Raw genomic sequence first — 20,139 nt, forward strand, 5'->3', positions numbered from 1 at the left:
TGAATGAAAGAAAAATCAACCAGAAACCAGACACTTAAGTATAAATAGCAAAGGGAGGGTTACTAGAAGGGAGTTGGGCAGGGGGATGGGTTAAATGGGTGATGGGCTAAGGAGGGCGCTAGTCGTGAGGAACACTGGGTGTTGTATGTAAGTGATGGATGACTACATTCTATACCTGAAACTAACATTACACTGTAAGTTAACCAACTGGAATTTAAATAAAAACTTGAAAAAATAAATACTAAAGAAATACATAAATAAATTTAAACTAAAATAAATACTTTTTTAAAAAAAATTTCTTAATGCTTATTTCTTTTTGACAGAGAGAGAAAGAGAGACAGGGCATGAGCAGGGGAGGGGCAGAGAGAGAGAGTGAGACACAGAATCCGAAGCAGGCTCCAGGCTCTGAGCTGTCAGCACAGAGCCCGATGCGGGGCTGGTACCCACAGACTGTGAGATCATGACCTGGATCCAAGTCGGACGCTCAACCAACTGAGCCACCCAGGCGCCCCATACATTTTAAAAATTAAAAATAAAACTCATGTGATGACATCAATAGACACAGAAAAAAGTTCTGACCAAATTTGGTATCCATTTGTGCTAAAAAACTCTTTAAAAATTCCGTGTAGAAGGAACATATCTCAACATAAGAAAGGCCATGCATGTGAAGCCATGTATGTGAAGCTAACATCATACTCAATAGTGAAATTGTGAAAGATTTTCCTCTAAGATCAGGCACAAGACAAGGATGCCCTAGATATGTGAAGGGGATTGGGTGATTCAGGCTTCTGGTTATGGAATGAATAAATCACAGATAGAAGATATAGCATAGGGAACATTGAGAATGGTGCTGGAATAGTGATGCATGGTGACAGACTAGCTACACCTGTGTTAGCGTAGCAGAATGTATACACTTGTCCAATCACTATGTTGTTCATCTGAAACTAATGTAACATCACTATGTCAGCTATTCCCAAATAACATGATTTTTTTTAATAAGGTAAAAGAATGAAATAAAAAGTTTAATGTAAATGAACCTGTTAATATCTAATCAAGAAATGCATTAAAGTTCCAAACTAGGAAGTCACCATATCAAATTCTATAGCATTTCTATACACTAACCAAATTATCTAAGAAGGAAAGAAAACAATCCCATTTACAATAGCATCAAAAACAATAACATTTATTGGAATAACTTTAGCCAAGGAAGTGAAAGATCTCTCTACAGAAAACTATAAAACCTGTGTTCAGAAATGGAAGAAATTCAATTTGGATGAAAGAAACAGGAGAACACACAAGTCAGTGAAAAGACATCCCACGTCCATCTTTCGGAGGAATTAATATAGATACAATGCCCATACTACCCAAAGCCATCTAGAGATTCAGTGCAGTCTCTATCAAGAATCCAATGCAATTTTTATGCAAGTAGAAACACATATCCTAAAATGTATTTGGAACCACAAAAATACCCCAAGTAGCCAATGCAAGAAAGAACAAAACAGGAGGCATCACACTTCTTGATTTCAAGCTGCATTCTATCACAAAGAAATCAGTTATGTCACTGGCATAAGCACACACACAAGACAATGAAACGGAAATTGAGAGCCCAAACTAAGCCCATGCATGCATAGTCAACTAGTATTTGACAAGGGAGTCAAGAATACACAGTGGAGAATGGTAGTCTCTTGAATAACTGGTGCTGGGAAAAATGGATATTCGCATGTGTAAGAATAAAGCTTAGCACCTTATGTTATACCACTCCAAGAATTAACTTGAAATGGATTAAAGACATAAATGAATGGTACAGAAACAAAATTCTTCATCATTTCAGGTCTTATTATGCCCAGACGGAGCTGTTGAGGTGGTGAGGCCTGGGTGGAGAGTAGTCCTGGAAATAGAATCCTGTGTGTGTGAAACAGACTTTCTTTAGTAGTCTGGAATTATCCCTCTGATCCTTTAAGACTAGCCACTTCCTTCCCTACATTTACAGACACAGCTAGTACCCTTCATGCTGCCAGCAATGCACTGCTTTGTCTCCTCCAACTCCTAGGAGTTCTAGGTGGGACCCAGTGGGAAGGGTGGAATTTAGTGGCACTGATGCTGCCCTGTTGAAACCAGGTGGAGGGGAATGAGACAGGTACCATTCTGGCTTCATTGGGGTTCAGGTATGTTGGTGTTGGTGTTGGTGTTGGTGTTGGTGTTGGTGTTGGATTTTTCACCTTTTACCCTACCAAATCTCAAAAGTTTAATTTCTGTCCTGCAGGTCCACGTGGTTTCCAGGATATTTCCTCCTTTCCCAGAAGTGCCCTCCATGTCATACCCCATGGGCTTCCCTTTATCACTATGCATGGGCTTTGGGCCACCCCCACCTTCTCCACACTGGGGTCCTCTGGGACCTCACCTTCCTCCTCCACCATGTAGATGATACATGGTGACTTGTATGGTGCATGGTGACAATATGAGTTGACTTATAAAACACGTTTTGTCTTTTACTTGTTATGTGTTTGGAGAAGATGCAGTTATGGCACCACAGGGCTTTCAGGTCAGCCTGAGTGAGGACGTTGTAATGTTCTTCAAGTTTCTCAGGACATACATGAAATGGGCAGTCATTTCCCCATAGTGAGCTGGGCAACACGTGTCTCTGATGGAGAAGGGAAGAGGCCTTATACATGCTGACAGACATAGCACTCCCTAGGATGTAGCTTGTACAGAGACCATGTACTGGGCTCTCTGAGGGATGAGACACACCCCTAACTTATTTTCTAACGAGTTGAGACCTGAGCTGTTCACAGCTGCTTGATTAGTTATAGAAACACCTGAACCAAGGCCCTGTAAACCTTCCTCAAGAGACAGGATCAGATCTCCCTCTTGTCCTCAAAGCACATGAAAAACCCTCTGCCCCTGGTAAGGGACCCGAGAGTGTGAATAAGTTGAATATAATGAAACATGTGGTGGATGCTTTGTTTTCCTTCCACACAGTCTATGCAAGTCAGAATCAACCTCCATCCACCTCCATCCATTATGAGACTTAGGACGTGGTGCAGCTCCCATGGGGAATATCAGTTGTGTCTCTACCAAGGATGCAGAGAAAGACAAGGTAAATTCTGTTGCCTGTTTCAGTTGCAATGCTTTCTGGAAACTTTTATCTGGCCTTGTCTGGCTTTTATGTCCTCCGGTGTCTTTACTGTTTGACTTACATCCTCACAAGCCTCCAGGCTTCTCCAGTTTAACATCATCATGTTAGCTAGCGCCTCTGGACGCCACAAGTGCATGGAGGCTGAGGACCACATGGCTCTCACTTTGTGTTTGTGGAAATAACTTGAGGAGAATGACACTTAACTGCACCCTCAAGTCTTCTGGAGTGTCTGACTCCTTCCGCACCTTCTTTACATGGGATTATCCTTATTATTTTCATTTTTTCCTATTTCAGTGTAGGCCATGAATTTGTTCAGAATGTCTTCTATAAGCCTCGTGACTGAAAAAGATAACTCTTTCCAACATTATATTGTGTGCTTTGTGCACTGTTGAGCGTTCTTAGATAAATTTCAGAATTCATTACTGGTCCTTCTGTGTTGGTCAATGTGCGATAGAGAATTTCTCCAGCTGTCCCCTAGGTGGAAATACTCTGAATTTTCAGAAGCGGCGTATGTAATCGAAAATGTACGTGGAACTGCAGTCATGAAGGGAGAGAATCAGTGATTATCTGCAGGCCAGTATCTCACAAAGTTCTTCAGTTGTGTTTATATGAGCAGGTTCTCTTGTGTCCTGGGAGCAGTTGTAACTGGTACTTTGTCTTCATGGTAGCTTATGGGAGTTTTACACCTGAAATTGAGACATGTTTCTGTTCATTCTTTTATGTAGAATTTCTACCTCTCTTTTACAATGGGACAAAACAGCTCTGCAACTCATATTGTATTTAAAAGCTGAATTACCTGTGAATTAAGATAAACATACTTGAGACCAATGAATGTGCACAGGTAATGTGTTTCTCTCAGAAAACACATTTCCAGGCCCCCTGCAGGACTCCAGGAATCCCCATCTCCTCAGAGGTCTCCCTGGCCTTGCACAGAAGATGCCTTTGTCAGGGATGGAAGCAGAGTGAGGACAGGCATGGGATGGCAGGTTGAGCTTTGACCCTGGGGTGACCCTGAATCTCTGTGTGGTGCTGGACTTTTCTTTCATTCCTTCATGTTCTGTCTGATCTCAATGTGCAAATAAAAAGTCTGCAGATCTGGTGGAAGAGGACACCAGCAGGGTCCTGGACATAGATGCCTGCCTCTCTGGAATACGCTCCTTTATTAGACTGGCATTACTGCCATCAATCTTCTAGAATAGGACTCCTTGGCTTTCTTCATTTGTAAACATGGGCAGTGACGTGTGGCGACAGTTTTTCCTTGTGCCATCTGGTACCTTCAGGCTGTAGGTGGGACCTCGTGGGAGGGTGGAGTTTTCTGGCACTGATGCTGTGTTCTACTAGAACCCATGAATGAACAAGGGGTCAGGTGCCAACACCTGCTTCATTGTGTTTCAGCTCCTGTAGGCGTTCTGCTTCTGTCATACTAACATACCTGTCACTTCTGTTCTGTAGGTCCCTATGGGTGCAAGAGGACCTCCTCTTTTACCAGGTCTAGGAATTTGTCCATTTTTCTCAGAGTGTCCAATTTGTTGCATATAGTTTTTCATATTATTTTCTAACTGTATTTTTGTGGTGTTGACTGTTATGTCTCCTTTCTTATTTGTGATTTTATTTACTTGAGTCCTTTCTCTCTTCTTTGTGAAAGGTCTGCCTAGGAGGTTTTCAAGTTGATTACTGTTTTCAAAGAACCAGCCCCTGGTTTCATTGATTTGATCTAGTGTCTTTTTGGTTTCTATATTCCTTATTTCTGCCTTAATCTCTATTATTTCCTTCCTTCTGCTGTTCTTCTTCTCATTCCTTCAGTTGTAAGTTAGGATTGTTTGAGATTTTTCTTGCTCTTTATGGTAGGCTTGTACTGCTATATACTTCCATCATAGACTGCATTTGCTGCATTCCCAAGGTTTTTACCAGTGTATTTTCACTTTCATTTGCTTCAGTGTATTTTCTCATTGATTTCCTGTTTGACCCATTCATTTAGCAGCATGTTATTTAACCTCCCTTTTTTGTGGCCTTTCCCCCTTTGTGTGTGTGTGTGTGAGTGTGTGGTTAACATCAAGTTTCCTAGCTTTGTGGTCAGAAAAGATGCTTGGTCTGATCTCTGTCTTTGGGTACCTGTTGAGGCCTGCTTTGTGACCTAGAATGTGATCAGTTCTGAAGAATGCCCCATGTGCACTTGAAAAGAATGTGTACCCTGCCATTTTAGTAGGGAGTGTTCCGAACATATCTGTTAAACCCATCTGGTCCAGTGTGTCATTCAAAGCCTTTGTTTCCTTATTGATTTTCTTTTTACAGGTTCTGTCCTTTGATGTGAGTGATGTGTTAAAGTCTTCTACTATCGTTATATTATTATAAATGAGTTCCTTTATGGTTGTTGTTAAATGTTTTATATACTTGGTGATCATATGTTGGGAGCATCAAAATTTACAATCATTGGATTTTCTTGTTTGGTTATCCCCTTTAGTATGAGATAGTGTCCGTCTTCATCTCTTGTTACAGCCTTATTTATTTTTTTAATTTAAGTCTTAGTTGACATACAGTGCATTCTCGGATTCGGGAGTAGAATTCAGTGATTCATCTCTTACAACACCCAGTGTTCATCACAATAAGTGTTCTCAATACTCGTCCCCCATCTAGCCCAGCGCCAACCCATCTCCCTTCATCAACCTTCACTTTTTTTTCTCTATCATTAAGAGACTCATGTCGTTTGTTACCACTCTTCTCTTTTCCTGCCCCCTTCCCATGTTTTCATCTGTATTGTTTCTTAAATTTCACATGAGTGAAATCATATATTTGTCTTTCTCTGATTGACATATTTCACTTAGCATAATACATTCTAGCTCCATCCACATCGTTGCAAATGGCAAGATTTCATTCTTCTTGAAGCTGAGTTATATTTCATTGTATATACATATGTATGTATATATGAACATACAGGGAACATACAGGGAAATTGGTCTGTAGTTTTCCTTTTTAGTGGGGTCTTTGTCCAGTTTGGACCCAGGGCCAAGCTGGCCTCTTAGAATGAGTTTGGAAGTGTTCCTTCCATTTCTCTGCCCATGACCTTATCTTGTTCTTTCATTTGGGATGCCTTCCTCTTGTCTTGGCATTTTGGCTATTTGCCTTCTCTGTGTTACCAAAGCTCATTATGTTACCTGCTTGTGAGTTGAATGGTTTTATGAAGAAGAGGTCATCCAATGTCCAGGGCCTGGCACATCAGGGAGTGTCTGTGGTGTGTGTTGCATGCACTGTTTTGTGTTCTGGCTGCACTATCCTTCAGGCAAGTTGTATGGGCAATGTATGGTCCTTGGCCAGAATGTGGTGATACTTATCTAGGTCTGCTCTGATCTGCTTGTTAAATGAGACTTGAAACGACTGCCACTAGAAGTGAAGCCCTGCAGAACTGTCTGGTCAGGAGAGGTGGTGTGGTCATGGGCTTCCACTGGTCTTCTAGGGAGTGGGCCAGCTCCATTGAGACTGAGGCAAGCTTGAATAACCTAGAAGGCCAGTCTCACCAGAGCACAGGAAGGTGGGGTTGGTGTAAGCAGCTTGGGCAGTGTGGGAATTGCCTTGTTTCCAGCAGATGACTCTGTGTTTATGCTGGGGGGGGGGGGGGGCCCGCAGGGCAGATCAGGGAAATGGCACACGCAGCTCCTCTGTCCCAACTTTTTGTCCCTTCATTGTGAACACTGCTTCTCAGGGATGCTCTCCACGTTGAGTGTATAATCTCCCCTCTCTGTGCACCAGGCATTGTACAGATCACTCTTTCCATGCCATCTGCCTGCAAGTTGTTTGCTGCCTTCTCTTCAGGAGTAGGCCAGTGTCCTCAGGGCTGTATCCCAGCAAGACTGCTAACCTTTAAAACCTCACAATCTCGGGGTGCCTGGATGGCTTGATTAAGTGTCTGACTCTTGATCCTGGCTCAGATCATGACCTTGTGGTCGTGGGATTCTCTCTTTCCCACTCATCCTGCCCCTCCCTTGAGTGTGCTCTCTTTCTCTTGCTCTCAAAATAAATAAATTTAAAAAAATTAGTGGCATGGAATACCTTATTTAGGCAAGACTCCTCTGAGGGGAATGTCAGGGATCTATTAGTTAAATTTCCAGCACTGACTAGGAAATTGTTTGCTGACTGGTTAAATGTTACTTTCCTGCAGGAATCAAATTAGGTTTAGTGACATGGGACCTTAACATATGTAACATTGGGCCTGTGATTTTTCTTAACATTCCAAACCCAAATTTTTACACATCCATTTTTTTTATTAAAAATATACCCCTAAATAGTATTTTAGCCATCTACTGCCAGCCCAATGATCATATCCCACGAAACTGTGGCCATTTCCTAATCAAAGATGAAGATCAACTCTGTGGCTCTAAGATCTTTGTGTCTCTAAGTTACATTGATCTATGTTACTAAGATCTTTGTGAGTCTAGGTTGCTGGCCTTTTGAAGTCTTTGACCCAGGGACCCCAGCGAGGTTGCTCAGCCATCACTTAGGTACAGAAGCACCTTTTCCAAGTCACCTATTCCTAAAGTGTTGTCTTTCCCTCTTGTAATTCTGGGTCTAACCCTTTGGCAAGTCACATATCGTCATGCAAACATGTCAGAGTGGCCCAGAGAAAGCTGCTTGCCTGTGACTTCCCATTCATGGTCACATCTCTTCCTTCTGAAACCCCTTGAACTCCCTATCATTCTTCCAGTCTTTGAATATCTCTTTTTTTTTTTTTTGGAAATATCTGATTCTCTTGTATTCCTGCTAAAAATATGCGTGAAAATATTAAAGCAAGGATTCTTTACAATAAGTGAGCCAGTCACAATGATTCATCTGGCCGTGTGTATATTTTTATTTTTGACAATGTTCAGGCATGATGTGAAGTACATCCTGTAAAATCTGAGTATCATTCATTATCTAGGATAACCACCTTTATGGAAAGCCATTCATTGACATGCTCATTCGAGATCAGAAAAACATTTAATTTACATACCACATAATACAGTGGTATATACATATGTTATTATCTTAAAATATATAAAGTAGATATTTCTATGAATTGCATATCATGCATTCAGTTTTCTGTACTATGAATGCTATTATTTAAATTAAACAATAGTAAGAACAACAAGAATAGGTAAATGGCCATCACTAGTAACTAATACTAGAACTAGCCATATAATATTATGTGTTGAAAACATAAAACCGTGATTAGTAATCTTTCCATTCGTGATGGGTTTCTAGTTACCAGAAAAATCGGGAAGGTATTCCTGAGTCTCCACATACATCAGACTATTTTCTGACTATTGATGTTCTATAAGTTGGTACATAATAACAATCAATATCCCAAAGAGATATGGTAGTATGAAGTAAAATTTATATTTGTATTCAGATTGCTTCGGTTTTAACCTCTTCTATCCCAGACTCATCCCAGCTGGCACATTACAGTCATCCTGTCTCCTTAGGCTCCACTTGGCCATGACGATTTTTAGATTTTTTCCAGATTTTTCATAATCTGCAAAGTTTTGAGGGTATGTTTGTAGAATGTATTTTGTAGAATGATCCTTGGTTGGGATATGTCTAACGTTTGTTCAAATGCTTAGGCCAGAGTTACTGTGTTTTGGAGCAGAAGATCCAGAGACATAATGCCATCCATAATTTTCACTTCACATAAAGGTCGTTTACTCTGAAGACTGGGGTCTTTTTTGGTTCCATACAAATTTTAGGACTGTTCTCATTCTGTGAAAACTGCTGTTGGTATTTTGATGGAAATTGCGTTAATTGTGTCAGTTGCTTTGGAAACTATAGACATTATCACTATATTTGTACTTCCGATCCATAAGTATGGAATGTCCTTCCATTTCTTTGTGTCATCTTGAATTTCGTTCATCACTGTTTATACTTTTCAGAGTATAGGTCGCTCACCACTTTGGTTAGATTTATTCATAGATACCTTATTATTTGGTGTACAACTGTAAATGGGACTGTTTTCTTAATTTCTTTTTCTACTGCTTCAGTATTGTCTACAAATGCAACAGATTTCTGTACAATGATTTTGTATCCTGTGACATTGCTGAATCCATCAGTTCTAGCAGTTATTGGGTGGACTCTTTAGGGTTTTCTATATATAGTGTCATGTAATCTGCAAAGTGTAAAATTTCACTTCTTCCAGATTTGGATTTGTTTGTATTTTATTTATTTTATTTTATTTTATTATTTTATTTTATTTTATTTTACTTTATTTTATTTCATTTCGTTTCATTTTGTTTCGTTTCATTTGTCTGCTGGCTGTGGCTAGGATTTCCAGTAATTTGTTTATTAAAAGTGGTAAGAGTAATCATCCTTGTCTTCTTCCTGACCTTACAGGAAAAGTTCTCAGATTTTCCCCATTAAGGTTGATTATAACTTCAGGGTTTTCATGGATAACCTTTACTACGTTGATGTATGTTCCCTGTACTTTAGGGGGTTACAATCATGAATAGATGTACTTTGTCAAATTATCCTTTCTGCATGTATTGAAATGACTGTATGGTTCTTTTCTTTTAACGTTTATTAATTTTGAGAGAGGCAGAGCATGAGCAGGGGAGGGGCAGAGAGTGAGGGAGACACAGAATTCGAAGGAGGCTCTTGGCTCTGAGCTTTCAACACAGAGTCTGACGCGGGACTTGAACTCACGAATCATGAAGTCATGACCTGAACTGATGTCAGACTGTTAAAGGATTGAGCCACCCAGATGCCCGGATCATATGGTTCTCATCCTTTCTGTTGATATATTGTATCACATTGATTGATTTGCGAATATTGAACCACCTTTGTAGCTTGGGAATAAATCCCACTTAATTATGGGATATATTTACAGTTGTTATATCTTCCTTTTGGGTTGTACCATTTACTGTTATATAGTGTCCTCCTTTGTCTCATTATGTACTTTTTTTTAAGTGTATTTTTTCTGATACAAGTATTGCTACTCCAGCTTTCTTTTGACATTCATTTGTGTAATGTTTCTCTATCCTATCATTATCATTCCTGAGGTGTAAAGTGGGTCACTTGTAGGCATCTAAATCTGTTTTTTTTTCATCCATTTTTACACCCTACATCTCTAGATTGGAGCATTCACCCCATTTACCTTCAAAGTAATGATTGATATGTATGTACGTATTGCCATTTTATTGCCTGTTCTGTTGTCGTTTCTAATGATTTTCTCTGATCATTTCTTGCCTTTCTTTCATGTTTTTCTTACTTTCTTTAGTGATATATTTTGATATATTTATCTCTATTCTTAGCATATTTACGACTTGTTTTTAGTATATAGTTACTGTTAGGTGTTTATATAACCTCTTCTGCATTTAGCAGTTTGTATTAAGTTGATGGTCATTTATCTTTGCACCCATTATTTTCTCCTCCTTAGGAATTTGGTAGAAGTTATTATATTTCAAATCCATTTCTCTGAATTCCTTAACTGATTTTTTCCATAAATATTCATTTTTTACTTGATGTGTCTTCTACCTCTATACCGTCACTGTTGGTCTCTCCTTTCCACTCAAAGTTTCCCTTGTAATATTTCTTGCAGCACTGGTTTAGTGGTGCAAACTCCTTTAGTTTTTGTTTGGGAAAGTCTGTGTCTCCTTCATCCTGAATGATAGCCTTGCTGGATATTCTTGGCTGCTGATTTTTCCATTCAGCACTTTGAATATGTGATGTCACTCTCTTCTGGCTTGCCAAGTTTCTATTCAGAAATCTGTAGCTAGCCTTATGGGTCTTCCCTTCTATGTTAAGGTCTCTTTTGTCTTGCTGCTTTTAAGAGTTTTTCTTTATTGTCACTGCAATTTGCAAGTTTTCTTACAATATGTGTGTTGGCCTGATTTTGTTGATTTTGATGGGAATTCTGTGGTCCTCCGGATGTGGATGTTTGTTTCCCTCCCCCAATTAGGGATGTTTTCAGCTATTTCCTCAAATAAATTTTCTGCCCCACTTTCTCTTCCTTCTGGGACTCCTACAATATGACTACTATTATCTTTCCTGTATTCACTGAGTTCCCTTAGTCTCATCTCACGTTGAATTCTGTTCTCTCTGTTCAGCGTGATTAATTTCCATCACTCAGTCTTCGAGGTCACTAGTGTGTTCCACTGCTTCTTCCATCCCTCTGTTCATTCCAGCAAGCGTGTTTCTCCTTCATTGTGTCCTCGGTGTCTACTGTGTTATATCGTATCTCTATGTCAGGGGGTCGCACTCTTCTACACATTTCACAACTCCAATGAGTCTCCTTATGATCATTGCTTTAAATTCTATATCAGGTATGTTACTTATATCTCTTTGGCTTACATTTCTGGCTGTGGCTTTGACTAGGTCTTTCATTGTGGATAAACATCTCTGTGTCCCCATTTTGTCTGTCTCTCTGGCTCTATTTCTCTGTATTAAGAAAGTCAGCTGTGCCTTCTGCTCTTGAAATTAATGATGTTATGAAGAAGAGGTCCTGGGGTCCTCAGCAGTGCATGTCTCCATTTATAGGACCTGGACCTTCAGGAGGATATCGTATGGGTATTGCTCACTCCATGCTGTTGTGTCTGGGTTACTTTTCCTTTCAGTGCAGGTGTCTGCACTGATTGCGTGCCTGTTGTGGGCTGTGTTTGCTCTCAGTGGTGTCAGTGGGACCCAGGCAGGCCAGCTGTCGGGTGGTATGCCCACTGTGTAACTTGGGAGCAGGGTAGGAGTGTTAGCAAAATTGTACAGGGCTACTAGTCCTATGCTAGAGTTCCCGATGTCCTTTGGTGGCTGGGGTCTGTGGACCAGCGGTGGAAGCTAGGGGCTTGAGGATATGCACAGAGTGTGTTGCTGCCTGGGGACATGTGGCTGGGTGAGACAGATGAGGGTGACTGAATGTGCACAGCTGGGTGAGGTACAGATGTGCACAGCGTGCTGTGGCAGCTATGCATGCAGCTTGTCGGACAGGGTGCCCTTGTGGTTTTTTTTTTAATTTTTTTAACGTTTATTTTATTTTTGAGACAGAGCATGAACGGGGGAGGGGCAGAGAGAGAGGGAGACACAGAATCAGAAGCAGGCTCCAGGCTCTGAGCCATCAGCCCAGAGCCCGAGGCGGGGCTCGAACTCACGGACCGTGAGATCGTGACCTGAGCTGAAGTCGGACGCTTAACCGACTGAGCCACCCAGGTGCCCCTCCCTTGTGGTTTTAAGAATGCTCTGAGACCAGCTGGCTTGGTGTGGTGAGTCCACCAGTGAACCCTTGGGACTGGCACACTGCTAACAGGTTAGGTAGCAAGTGTCTGTGCAGCCTCACCCTCTGGTGGGTGATTCTATGCTTATTCTGGGAGGCTGGGGGAGAAGAATGGTGCCTCTGAGCTCCCTCATTGTTGGAGAAGTCCTCCAACACCCTCAACAAACAGCATGAATACATCTGTCTCCTGTTGCCTCAGCATTGTATGAAATGCCATGTTTATGTTTCCTCTCTACACAGGCAGGGACCTGGCTATCACTCATCCTCCTGGATCATCCAGTGCTGGGTCAGCTGACCTCCAAAGCTCCAGGATCTAAACTCAAGGGAATTCAGCCCCTCTGGGTTTTAATGCCAAATGTTATGGAGATTAGTCTTCCCTGTGTCAGCTCCCTGGTGTGAGGGCTCACTTTCTCTGCCCATTCTGCAGGCAGCCAGCCTCCACCTTTCTGACCTTCCTAACCTTTCTGATGCAGCTTCTATTTAGGTGTGGAGTTTTTCTGCCAGTCTTTGGATCATTCTCTGGTTCATGGACTTGGAGGTGGAAGTTATGTAGTTGAAAACATGGGACAGGGTGAGCTCAGGGCCCACTTACTCTGCTATTATTAATTTTTTAAATGTCTTATTATTTTGGATTTTTGAGACATGGGCAGACAGACTCATATCACCCATGCACTTCAGGATTAGAAAGGAAATTTCCCACATTTGCTTCTAGTATTTTGTGTTTTGAAATTCTCTTTAATGAGGTATAATTTACATATAACAAATAGCCTCAAGTTAAAGGGTATAATTTGATGAGACTTGATCTATGGGTACAGCACCATGAAGTCATATGGTTTCTCTCTAAACCTTAAATCATGATCCCTTTGTGTCTAGCGCTAATGTTGCTTTTGAAGTAAGGACTACATTTATTTTTTACCTTTTTGTTTTTTTAGTTTATTCATTTATTTTTAGTAATCTCTAACACTCAAGGTGGGGCTCAAATTTACAACCCCAAGATCAAGAGTCACATACTCTTCTGACTGAGCCAGCCAGGTGCTCCTCAGCCAGGTTTTTAAATGAACTCTTTCATTTTATTTTTTTTTCTTTTTTTTTCAATATATGAAATTTATTGTCAAATTGGTTTCCATACAACACCCAGTGCTCATCCCAAAAGGTGCCCTCCTCAATACCCATCACCCACCCTCCCCTCCCTCCCACCCCCCATCAACTCTCAGTTTGTTCTCAGTTTTTAACAGTCTCCTATGCTTTGGCTCTCTCCCACTCTAACCTCTTTTTTTTTTTTTCCTTCCCCTCCCCCATGGGTTTCTGTTAAATTTCTCAGGATCCACATAAGAGTGAAACCATATGGTATCTGTCTTTCTCTGTATGGCTTATTTCACTTAGCATCACACTCTCCAGTTCCATCCACGTTGCTACAAAAGGCCAGATTTCAACTGATGAATGGATAAAGAAATTGTGGTTTATATACACAATGGAATACTACGTAGCAATGAGAAAGAATGAAATCTGGCCTTTTTTACCTTTTCAGATATTGCCCAGGTATCTGAATGCCTGCACTGGGGTACCTACCTCCTTTTCTAATAGACTGTATTCCGGTAGTATTGCAGTCGATCTACCTTTGGACGTTATCCTGTGTTGTATCTTTCAGTATGTTCACTTAATTTTGTTGCAATACTTTAATGCTGAGGGATTCATAATTGGACTGATTTTCACTAAATGGTATGAGCTGCAGTTCTAATCATGAGAGAAAGCACGTGCTTCTTGTATTAGGTACTCAAGAGCAAGGCAGATATCCTGGGTACTTGAGCTGAGAATGTCACTCTGTCTTTTTGCCAGCCCTCTTCCCTTCCCTGGGAGACAAGGGTCTCCTTTTGGTCACACAGAAATATGGGTGAAGTCAGTAGAAAACATTCCCTTCTCTCCTCTTCCCTTTATCTCTCAAACTCCCTGTCACTACCTTCTGCCTGTCCCTTTCCTAGACTCAATCCCCCAGCCCACTGCTCCACTCCAGCCATGATCAGGGTGTCCTCCAGCTGCTGGCCTCTGCTCTGGCCATCGCTCAGTGAGGAAAGTGCAAGAGGATTATGTAGTTCATGGGTCTGTTCAAGAAATCTCTACTCCTCAGAGTCCTCCTACATGTGGTGCTGTCTGTGGAGACCTGGCATCCTGGGCGTGGGTCTGACCCTCACTCCTCTCCACAGTCACTGCTTGTCCCTCATCCTTCTCCACCATTAGAACTCAGCCATTTCCTAAGGACAGATACCTGTCTATCTGACCCCAAGGCACCATGGATTCAGGGAATATTTCAAAAATAAATGAGCATAAGCACCCCATCAATCTAGATATAGGAAGTTCCCATAACCCCAGAAAACTCCCTTGGCCTCCCCTGCACAAAGAGTGATCTTGCTTCTATCCTCCATCACCACCATTTCTGTCTGTTTGTTACCTGTGTGTAGAGGAACCCCACTGTGTGCACTCGATGGGGAGTGAGAGTAGATGGTCCTAGAAGCAGACGCTGACACACAGACAAAACAATGAAAGGTGGATTAGGGGACAGTAGGAAGGACAAAGTGGAGGGGACAGGATGGGCAGGGAAAGATTTCAGGTAAATCTGACACCTTCTTAAAATGTATATATAATCACCATAGTCTGTCATCGTGCACAGTCCTCTTCAATTTTCAAAAGAGTTGTCCTATAAGGCAAAGAGATTTTGGTTTATTTCCCTCTGATCTTATGTTTTCCTATGTGCATTCTGTCTTCTGTAGTTTATCTGTGGCTGTGGCCTCAGATGAACACTTTAGTGTATGGCTGCATCTGTGAGATTATGTATAATAGAAAATGATTGTCTTCAGATCTGGGTCTCTGAATGTACACATTCTCATAATTATCTTTTCTTTCATTGTGTGGCAGGGCCCGAATTTTACTAGAAAAATGAGGGACATTGTCTTATTTTTTAAAACAGTGATTCCCCCTCCCTGGGCTGAGTTGTTAACAGTCTTAGTTTAATGAACTCCTGTGACCATCTGTTTTGGAGGATCATTATGTGGAGATATCTTCATTGAAACTGTGAGAAGCATGAGGGGACACTTCCCAGAGATTTTTCAGATGCTTTATGTATTGAATGTCTTCTTTTTCTCTTGTTCTTAGAAACAAATATTACCCCTGTTTTCACAGATAACAGCTGAGGCTCTGTGTAGGTCCCACTGAGAACTGGTATTAGGGCTGAGACAGCAGGAACACAGGCAAAGCCTCAGGATATTGTGAGAGAAGTTTGAGGAGATGCAAAGCTGTAGTCAGGGTGATGTCAGGGGTCTAGCAAGGGTGGCATCTGGGCAGCCCTAAATTGTAGGTTGACCCAGGCTGAAGGCCAATGCAGGCACTCAGCTGATCTAGATCCTGTCTCCACTTTTAGTCTCACTGAGGGATATGAACTTGGGCATAGAGCATTTTAATAAGACCAAGTTAAATTCCCAATATCTCCAGGGCTTTTTTCCCCCACAAATATCCAGAACCTTCAGGAAAATCCAGGGAGACAATAATCTTTTTAGATCATTACCTGCATGCACTTTGGCAACACACGAACACTGCATTGTGCACTGAGAGCGATCCCACGTAGCAGCTCCATATGGACCTGACACTCCCTGCTCAGGCTGTGGCCAGAAATGACCTCCAACTGCATCTCACTGACCCCAACACCCTCCCCTCTGCGCCTCCTCAAACTTTGCTTACTGTGCTCAACTTCCCTTCTATTCCTGTATGATTCAAGGTTTCCCTGTTTTTGCACTGGATCCTTCACTGGTGTTTCCATTATGGTGATCACAAGGTCTGCATCATTTAATGAATGTCCCTCTTTCACACAGGACACCTGATGCTCTAAAAGTTAGGGGTGCTCCTCATTCTCTACAGAACCCAAAACATTGTGTCTCCAAAATATGCAGCAGTACTGCTGACACGTCTGCTTTTGTGTAAAAAATCCTCTTTCATTTGACAAGAGAAACATATAGCTCACCATATTACTGGGAAAGGACACTGCCCATTGTGTGTATGTCCTGAGAAACTTGAGATATGTTACAGTGTCCTCAGGCAGTTTGTAGTTGGATTGCCAAGACTCACAACCATCTCTATATCATTGCCACAAAGTCAGTCATGAAGAAGATGAATATACTTTACCAGCCACTCATCCAGTTCAGGTCATCTTAACAAATAGAGTAGGTGGAGAAGCTGGTGGAGGAGGGGGATGTGGCCTATAGCCCATGACTGGTGGTGAAGGGTGGTCCATGGGGTACAGCCTGCAAGGTGATCCTGGGAAAGGACCAGGCCCTCCTGCATACAAAATAGCCTGCGGAAAAGAAATGATAGGTATGTTCATAGGACAAAACAGAGCACCAACACCAGCAAAAAGCGGAAAGCCAAAGAAGCAGTGCTCATATCCTACTAGCTTCCCCACCACCAGGTTCCAAGAGAGCAGCATCAGCGCCAAAATCTCTACCCATACTTTGGGTTCCACTTACAGCTTTGGGGTGGGGAATGGATGTGATTGGGATAAACTAGCATCTCCACGTGTCTGGAAACATAGAAACAGCAAGGGCCCTTTTCCTAGAAGATTTATAGACTGAATCCCAAATTAACAAAGTAGCATATTCCAGATAGGAAGACATCTGTGTCCAGGATCACCCTCCACCCTTCATCCCCCTTCACCACAGAGGCTGTTTATGGTGTATGTGAAGAACTACAGAATGAGAAGGAATGACAATGCCAGTGTCCACACATAGAAACACAGCCCTCGTGGCTCAAAGCTCTGCCTCTAAGCCTGTGCCCAAACTACTTCTGTCCTGACAATGGGGTCTCCTCCTTTCTGGAAGTGCTATCCATGGGCACAGAGACACATGGGGAGATGGGGATCCTGAGGGCCTGCAGAGGACCTGGGAAAGCATGCTCTTAGAGACACAGGTAACCTATACATGTTAGTTGGGTTCAGCTAATTTATTTTACTTCGGAGGTACTTCTCAGCTTAAGTGCAGTATATTTTGCACAGTAATTATGTCCTCGGGAAAAATCAGCTGAAATTCTAAAAGACAAAATTAACACAAATGCACTTTGATGTCTGGTGTAAGTTTCCATGTTTTAGCTGTACCTGTGACACAGGACACGAGAGAATGTGCTCATGTGAACACAAATGAAGGACACGGTGGGGACTTGCCACACAGGTAATTTTGGATTTTTTCTCTTTAAAACTTAAGTTTCAGTGCATGTTTTCTATGACAAATATGCCATCTCTTGTAGTTCAGAGTATTTATGCCCAGGGCACACTTGCAGGGATTCTGGACAGCATGTTTACCAAAATGCTGATGGGTATGAAATTTATTTTGTCTAAGACCATTCTAAATGACACATAGAAAAATATAAGTTGGAGTGAAGGCAGTTCACATTTTCAAATTGTAAGGATACCCACAGATTTCTCTGACCACGGTAAAACCCTCAATAGAAGGAAACAGGAGAGGAAGAAACAGCAAGATCAATGATTCTACATTGAGGAGATCCACAAAGAATGAGGCAAGGTAGGAGACTTCCAAGTGGAGTGGAGTGCCATCCTCCTTCATTTATTCCAGAAACACATTGGAAAAGCCCTATGGTCCCCACCCTTAGGCACGCATAGCTGCTCAAGTTACCACAAACAGATGCCAGGTGAAAAACAGGGAAGCCCATAGACTCAGCGGTAAACATTTTGCATTTGGGAAAAAAACAAAACCAGCAGACATACCATACGACACACAAACCAGAGACAATGGCAGGAGAGTGTCATGTACAGAAAGATGTGGCTGTCCGTAAAGACTTAGAATGAAAAATGGCCACAGCATTTACTTTGTGCTTCTCAGCAGTTTTGGCAGAGCCAGTGTTGATGTCACTCTTGGGTGTGACACCTGCTTCTGGACCTGCAAAAAGCCCTAGAAGGGATGGAGGTGTATTCTGTTTTGAGTAGAATGTTTGGAGATCAAAAACAAAAACCCCTCCCCTCATACTTCTGGCAACTTAAACTCTTTGCCCCAGTCAGATCCCAAATCACATGCACAGGGTGTCCCATATGCCTCAGGTGGTCCCCAAGAAGTTGAAGAACGATCCCTTATAACTTGAAGCCCTTATAACCTAAAAGCCCTGATTCAGATGTATTCATCACTCATCGAGCAACTATGGATGGCTGGGGACACAACTATATGGACATACATTACATTGTGCCTCATGCCTCACAGATCCCAGCACGTGGACTGTGTACAGGGCATTTCTGCTGAAGCGCTATGTCTGCTTTTCTGCATATGGCCCCATTCCTTCTCCACAAGAGACGCCTGTACCAACACATGGTGGGGGAAATGACAAAGATGAGATCCTGAGAAACTTGAGGAATGTGGTAATGGCAGCAGACACATTCCCCTTGCATCACAATGGTCTGTGGTACCGCCTCTGCACCTTGGCCCAAGACCTAACAGCAACAAAAATAAGGTGAGTGTGTTTTACAAGTCACCTCCTAGTGCTCAGATCATCTTACCAAGTGTTGCAGGTGGAGGGGTTCTGGGTGGCCCCAGGACCAGCAGGGTTCAGGAGGTGGACATGCCTAATAGTCCATGGGGGTGGAGCGTCTCGAAGGTAGGGCATGCAGAATCGTCCAGTTAACGGAGGAGGTCCCCAGGATCCAGACTGCCCTGCAGAACAGAAGTGACAGCTACATCCATATGCCAGACAAGAGAACCAATACCAAAAGCAGCTGTAACCCAGAGAAGAATGTGTCAGCACCTGCCACCTTCTCTGCCACCAGGATCCAAGAGAGTAGCATCAGTACCTGAAAACTCTGTCCCTGCCACTGGATACCACCTACAGCTTGGGGTAGTAGATGTAAAAGGGTAACCTACTGCCACCACACATCACTGCCCATGTCTGCAGAAGTAAAATGGCAAGCATCCTGTCCTAGAGGGTTAACAGAAGTAATTACAGACTAATGAAGCAGCATTCTCCAGACAGGCAGCCATCGATGTCCAGGTTCACCCTGCATCCCTCCTCTATGGCGACTCCAGATGCTCTGCTTTTGGTATATTAAGAACACACCAACCAAAAAAATGAGTGGGAATACATGGCTCATATTCTGCTCATGGAATCACAGCCACTCCTGGCAAAAAGTTCTGCAGCCAGACCCTCACTGTGCCTTCTCTGTTCCTCTCCCTGAGAAAGGAGTCTTCCTTCTTGAAGTGTTGTCAAAGGCCTCTGAGACCTCTGGGGAGTGGAGGATGCCTGGGATCTTGCAGGGGAATGAGAGTCTTCTGTGAGGAACAAGTTACTTGTGGTGAATGTCGACAAAGCTCAGATGTGTTCATCTTAATTCATAGGGAATTCTGACTTTAAGCATACTACTGGACACAGGAGTAATTATGTGCAACAGAAAAGAAGATGGAGAAATTCATATAACAGATTTCATGCAAGCATTTTGGTATAAAACTCCTGGTATGTGTCATGAGACTGTATCAGCTCTAACAGTGACTGGGGACACAACCAGAAACTACTCATATAAACACAATTGAAAGACACAGTGTGCAAATTATTTTTACCTAAGGTATAGCTGGAAGGATTCCAGACAAGTCATTTACCAACTAAGATGGGAAGGTGATGAGTGACGACATTGACTTTATCTAGGACCACTCTAAATGGCACAGGGCACAAAATATAAAGTTGGAGACATGATGTCATTTCTAACAGGTTCATCTCCTAGCTAGAATCAGGAAAGGAAGACACAGCAGCC

General features: G+C 42.2%; 2 long non-coding RNA genes across 2 annotated transcripts; both read right to left on the reverse strand.

Moving 5' to 3' along the window:
* Nucleotides 1-13,070: 13,070 nt before the first annotated feature.
* LOC131509697 (uncharacterized) lies at nucleotides 13,071-14,326 on the reverse strand. Its single transcript, XR_009260653.1, has 2 exons — nucleotides 13,877-14,326; nucleotides 13,071-13,272 (listed from the first exon to the last, which is right to left on the reverse strand). It is a non-coding gene; the product is annotated as an uncharacterized LOC131509697 (long non-coding RNA).
* A 1,328-nt stretch (nucleotides 14,327-15,654) lies between these two features.
* LOC131509696 (uncharacterized) lies at nucleotides 15,655-18,881 on the reverse strand. The gene is made up of 3 exons (XR_009260652.1): nucleotides 18,708-18,881; nucleotides 18,219-18,289; nucleotides 15,655-16,695 (listed from the first exon to the last, which is right to left on the reverse strand). It is a non-coding gene; the product is annotated as an uncharacterized LOC131509696 (long non-coding RNA).
* Nucleotides 18,882-20,139: the final 1,258 nt, after the last annotated feature.

Source organism: Neofelis nebulosa, chromosome 4 (assembly GCF_028018385.1).
Source record: "Neofelis nebulosa isolate mNeoNeb1 chromosome 4, mNeoNeb1.pri, whole genome shotgun sequence".
Lineage (NCBI taxonomy): Eukaryota > Metazoa > Chordata > Mammalia > Carnivora > Felidae > Neofelis > Neofelis nebulosa.